The 6,000-nt window shown below is 34.4% G+C and overlaps 1 protein-coding gene across 1 annotated transcript in view; it reads left to right on the top strand.

The window, feature by feature from the left end:
* Positions 1 to 2,392: 2,392 nt before the first annotated feature.
* LOC115878243 (putative polypeptide N-acetylgalactosaminyltransferase 9) overlaps positions 2,393 to 6,000 on the top strand; it is a gene marked incomplete in the record, with an annotated part of 411,764 nt that continues 408,156 nt past the window's right edge. The window contains 1 exon segment of the mRNA XM_030894670.1: positions 2,393 to 2,476.

Raw genomic sequence — 6,000 nt, 5'->3', positions numbered from 1 at the left:
CATTAACAGTTTTTCATCAGATGAGTTTTGTTATAAGGTCTAATATAATAATATAATTAATATCCCACATATACCTATGTTGAAACGTTAGTAGGTGCTTTTCGAAAATCGCTCCTACGTCGATTTTCAATTTAAACTTTCAGTTACTTCTATATAAACTTTCAGTTACTTTTGAATATTTACAGGGTGACTCAGGCTTCCGAAACAGTTCTATATTAGGTGTGTGGTTGGTGACTTTTCTTTCAATTTTTTTTCAGAATATGGAGGCAATGGTAAAGCACATTTTAGACATTTTTGTTAACATAGGTGGCCGGAACATATTTTCAAACTAAAGTTGTAGATTTGCCATTAAATTTCCATTCCAGAAATACCTAGGGTTGCCACCTGTCCTTTTTTGAAAAGGACAGTCCTTTTTTGGAATAACTTGTCCTTTTGACTTTTTTTGACTTAAAAAGTCATTTTTATTTACGTTTTTTCCCTGAGAAAATTACCCACAGCAAACAGAAATATTATTTTCGTCCAAATTTAGAGATGTTATAAAACTTATAAATAAATTTTTCTTGTTTAGAATAGGCAGTATTATTTAGAACTTCCCATTTAATCTCAAATGACAGTTTATAAACATACCTAATTAGAAATTATTGTGAGAGGCTCCCTTGTGGACGCCTATGTACAATTACGGCGGAAAAAACAATACCTACCTATGAAAAGACAAATTCGGGTAATTTGAGCATATTTTTCCATACACTTGACACTGTCGTACCATATTGAAAATTCGCAGATTCAAAAGTACGTTAAACAAAAACAAAAACTACTGAAAAACACTGAAAAGTTCACTTCGGACTTGATTCCGACTTCGAACACACCGTAAGCTAAACGTAGTACGCTATAACGGACCAAGGACCGTCGCGAGGGGTGGTGGGACGGACGGCTCATTTCATTCTGGAAGACTAGCAGCGACGTTGCCAATAGTTCTAGACGTTTCAGCACATTAAACAGTAAACATGTCCTTTAATAGTAACGCATATATCCTCTTGTTAATAGCATATTATTACGCATGCTTCTTTAAAAATAAACTATTAATTTAATTAAGAAATTGAGATTTATTGATATCCGGTGAAGGTTTTAAAGTCACCTTTTCTGCAAATCAAACTAAGTAGATAGACGCAAATTTGATATGTGGCAATGTCGCCTTCTCTATCTCAGTTGGTTTTTACAGTACGTCGTCAACCTCCGGTTGTTTGATTGGATTAAAATGCAAAATGTGATATATGTTCTTACTAAATCTATGGATAATACTAATTTCATTCTCGACTTAAGCATATTTCCGAACAATAGTGTATTGTTTTATTAGGAGTAAAAATTATACTTTTTTTGATGATGCTGTACCTTTGAAGGACCATCGTAAATTCCGACGTTACAAGGAAGCACAAAAAGTACATTTTTACTCCTAATAGAACATACTATTTTTTTTAAAACATTACAAATAATTTTTTAATCAATTTCAAACATTGCAAATAATATAAACAGTAATCGAGCAACAATTTGTACACTAGTTGAATTTGACACTTAATATCAGTTTAATAATATATTTTTGTACTTTTGTGCTTAGCCGTAACAGTGCTTTACTTTTATACCTAGGCGTTAAAATGACAAAAATTAATACTTTTGAGACGTTTGAAAAAAAATCCTTTTGATCTGAAGCGAGCGACTTTTTTGCGAAATATATTGGTGACCGATGTGGAAAAATGATAAACGCACCCTAGAATTATTAATGTTATCGATAACGGGCAGAGTTATAAAGATTTAGCCATTTAGGATATCAATATCAAAAAAATCTGATTTAAATAAAATAAATCTGATTTTCCAACCCTGCTTAATGGTCATATTTTATAAACCACCTTGTATAAATTTTTAAAAAATCTTAAATTTGTAAAACAACAAAATAACAGATTATGTGTTTCAGAGTTTTTCGGCAAAACTCACCGGTTTTTAAATAAAAAACATTCTAATATTTGAGGGGTGGTTTCACCCCCTTAGAATTCAAGTTTTGAAAAATCCCTTCTTATCGAACCTCTACACCCTAAAGTCTAAGTTAAAATGTGTATGATCTTTTAGATGTTTAAGATTAAAGTCAAAAAATAACAGAAACCTGTTATTTTAAGCTGTTATATATAAATAACACACAGTTTCAACTGTTGTTTAAAAATAACGGTTTTGCGCACCACTAATAGACAATAATAAATAGGGTACCTAAGAAGTATTTCTAAAATATATAGTATTATTTGTGTTGTTTTAATATGTAAAATCAAGTAAAATGTTAACGTGTGTGATGAATAAAAACTCGATTATTTATTCGAAACTAAATTAAATTAATTTTGTTTCAGGTGTAATTACTAACTGCCGATAAACACAGCCAACTTCCATTAATGACTAGGATCAAAGCGGGAAACCTTTGATATACGGTGCTGATAATGTAAGTTTACATTTACTTAATGTATATGTATATTCAGTAACTCTGATAAGATCTTACTTCATTAATTATTAATTATAGAAATGGTAACTCCTTAAAATATGATAATAAAAAATATGATGTTAAATTTGGTTAAAATTGATATGCGAGAAATAATTTTTCACTCTATTGTATAATAATTAGATGGTTATTACTGTTTTATAAGTATACCGGGGTTTTCAAATTAAACTCTCAGTATTGGGATCTAGGAAACGGTATTTGTAGCAGTGGCGTAGCGTGGGTTAGTGGCGCCCGGGGCGGAGAGCCTCTAGGAGAGAGGTTTGCCGCCCCTACAGAATCCGTCCGTCGCCTTTATAACAATTTTTTGTTGCCCCGCAGGTTCTTGGAGTGTCGCCACCAGGGGCGGCCTCCCCCTCCGCCCCCCCCCTTGCTACGCCACTGATTTGTAGTATTTGCTAGTAACGCTTGTGTCTTATCCAAAATCAATTACGGGTCTCAAGTTTACGCGTCTGCACCGCGGTCTTATTTAAATAAGCTGAACGCGGTAAATAACATGGGAATCAGGAAATCACTTGGCGCTTTTCACACGAGTCCCATACCAAGCTTAATGTGTGAATCAGAACAACTCACACTAAATTATATTAGAGAACGACACCTATTAGCATATGCGTTTGGTCTACATGTTAATCTGGAACACCCTAATCACAAAAAATTCTTCAAAACTATTTACCCCCAAATCAAACATAGATACAAACAGTATCAATCAGCATCACACCACCGTTATGTAGATATAAAGGAAAGACTGTCAATCGATTTGCCTCCTCCTTTCAATATTGCCCGTATGTTTCCCCCATGGAGTCTGCACCCATTCTCACTTGACCTATCACTCAAAGTCCACAACAACAAGGAATGCTCACATCTCACTATAAGAGCACAATTCAAAGATCTCATCAACTCGAAGTATAAGAGTCATCGACTGGTTTACACCGATGGCGATGGCTCGAAAACTGATAGGCACACTGGAGCGGCTTTTCATACGTTTGATAAAGAAATGTGTTTCTCACTAAGTCCCATAACGGGAATATTCTCAGCAGAACTTTTTGCAATATTTAAGGCCATTCAACATATATTGACCTCCAGCTATAAGAGATGGGTCGTGGCTACCGATTCATTGAGTTCCATTTCAAGTATTTCCTCTTTCTACTCCAACCATCCACTAGTTATAGCAATCAAAATGCTTCTACAGAAGGCCAATATCAACCACTACAGCGTCACTTTCCTTTGGCTTCCGAGCCACATAGGAATTCCTGGCAATGACAGAGCTGACTACTTGGCTGCATTTCAAGTCCCAACCCTCATAAAACCAACCTTGTTTTCTCCGTGCAAGATCTAAAGAATTATGGCAAACATATGATCGATAATATAATCCAACTAGACATGAATGATAATAAGCTTCATGAAATCAAAAGGGACTATTTTGAAAATAATGTAGTTAACTTACCTAGAAGAGATTTTGTTGTGCTCACTAGAATTCGTTTAGGACACATGAAACTTACCCATGAACACCTCCTTAAAGGACAGAATCAGCCCATTTGTGAAACATGTAATCTTCCAATATCTGTCAAACACTTATCTTTGAATGCCCAAAGAACGCGTTAAAACGAAGACAACACGGTATCATGGATAACCCTGAGGTAGTCCTTTCCTACCAAAATAACAAGGCTATGTTGGATTATATAAAGGATATCGACATATATAAAAATATATAAATAATGGGATAAAGTGACGCTAAAAGACTCTACAGTCGATGCGTCTTTAACACATATCTCTCTCTCTCTCTCTCTAGAATACGTGGTGGCTTAAATTGGAGCAAAGTTGTCTGATAGTGAGCCCAGTGCTAATACGTTTAATAATTGAACTTATCTTTGTCATTTCCGGAAATATAGCGGAAAACTGAAAAATTTAGTTGCTCATAATTTATATTAGTAGCTCTAAAAGCCTAAAAGGCTCATGGCTTGGTTGATTATCTTTCTCCACTTATTTCTGTCTTTCGCCTTTATTCTCCACCCATCCACTCTTATCCTTCTCAAGTCCTTCAACATCCTTTTTCCATCTGCTTCTAGGGCTACCCCTCCTTCTCTTTCCACCTATTTCACGTCTCATTATCATTCTAGGAACTCAGCCATTGGTTCCGCCATTCTTTGAATGTACCCCAGCCATCTCAATCTTTGCGCTCTTGCTACTCCCGTTATACTTGATGCCCGATATAGTTGCTTTAATTCTTCATTAGTTCTTCTGGTCTTTATGTTGTCTATCTTTTTCCTCCAAAAATCTTCCTCGGTATTTTTCTTTCCCAATTCTCTAACCCCGAATTTTCCGTTGCATTGAACGTCCACGTTTCACATGCATACAACACTTTTGGTCGTATCATTCTGATTTTTAAGCTTCTAGAGATGTTCTAGTGCGCTAACACATCTATTTCCTGTCATTGTTCTTGCCACAATTTCCTGAATTACATTTGGCTTTCTTATAAATACGGTTCCTAGATATGTAAATGTATCTACTTTCTCAAACTTGTATCGTTTCCCTCTCTCAGAATCCATTTGTAGACATCTTCCCTTCCTAAAATTCTTATCTGACCACTTTATAAACTTAGTTTTCTTCTCATTAAACACTAAGCCTACTTTTTGCTTGATCTAATAGTATTTTCGTCACCGATATCAGATCTTTCTGATCTTTTACCTATACAATTTACCTTTGGAAAAAGTGCTTCGTTTGTCTATTAGAGGGAGATTATTCATCAAAAATAAACCCAAACATTAGATACTTTAAAATTTACTAAATTTTTAAGCTTTTTCTGAAGATTATTGTCAAATATATGATAATTTCTGAATCTAACATAAAATTCCATATTTTTCCCCAAAAAGGTATGTTGGGGAAATGTTTTTTTTACAAAAGACAAAAAATGTAGTAAATATTAGAAGAGCCATTTTACGAAAAAAAAAATCGGTCGTTGGTCGAATTAAAAAATATTTATACTATTTTTTTAAAAAGGGATGGGGGTAGTTTTCACCCTCTCTGCTCTTTTTCTTGATTTTTGTGAAAGTCAAATGGTAAAGCACTTAGCAAAACAAAGACACCCAGAATCTCATTCAAATCAGAATAATCGTTCTTAAAATAACTGAAAAAATTTGCGCCGGCGCCGGGAGGCATTTAAGCAAAATGTACCATTATATAGTCCATAATGTGATTTTCCCTGCTCTTACTGGTTGAGACTAAACGCTGGTGCGTTTTTCCAACCGTGACTAAAACGTGGTACGTTCTGCCATATTCTTTCCAGCATCATGTAAATGTTTTAAGGATAATGCAGATTACACTAACATGTTATAAACGCTATTATTAAAATCTTTGATTTTTAAGAATGACTACAGAATTAGTTATCCTATTTAATATTTGATAGTCTTTTTAGGACCAGCGTGAACTGTTAAGAAAACGCCTATTTTATAAAAGTACTAGTTTGACACTTC

This window comes from Sitophilus oryzae, unplaced genomic scaffold (assembly GCF_002938485.1).
Source record: "Sitophilus oryzae breed Bouriz unplaced genomic scaffold, Soryzae_2.0 scaffold_1502_pilon_pilon, whole genome shotgun sequence".
Taxonomy (NCBI): domain Eukaryota; kingdom Metazoa; phylum Arthropoda; class Insecta; order Coleoptera; family Curculionidae; genus Sitophilus; species Sitophilus oryzae.
Note: the sequence above shows the minus strand (reverse complement) of the source record. Positions and strands in the feature narration are given on the sequence as shown.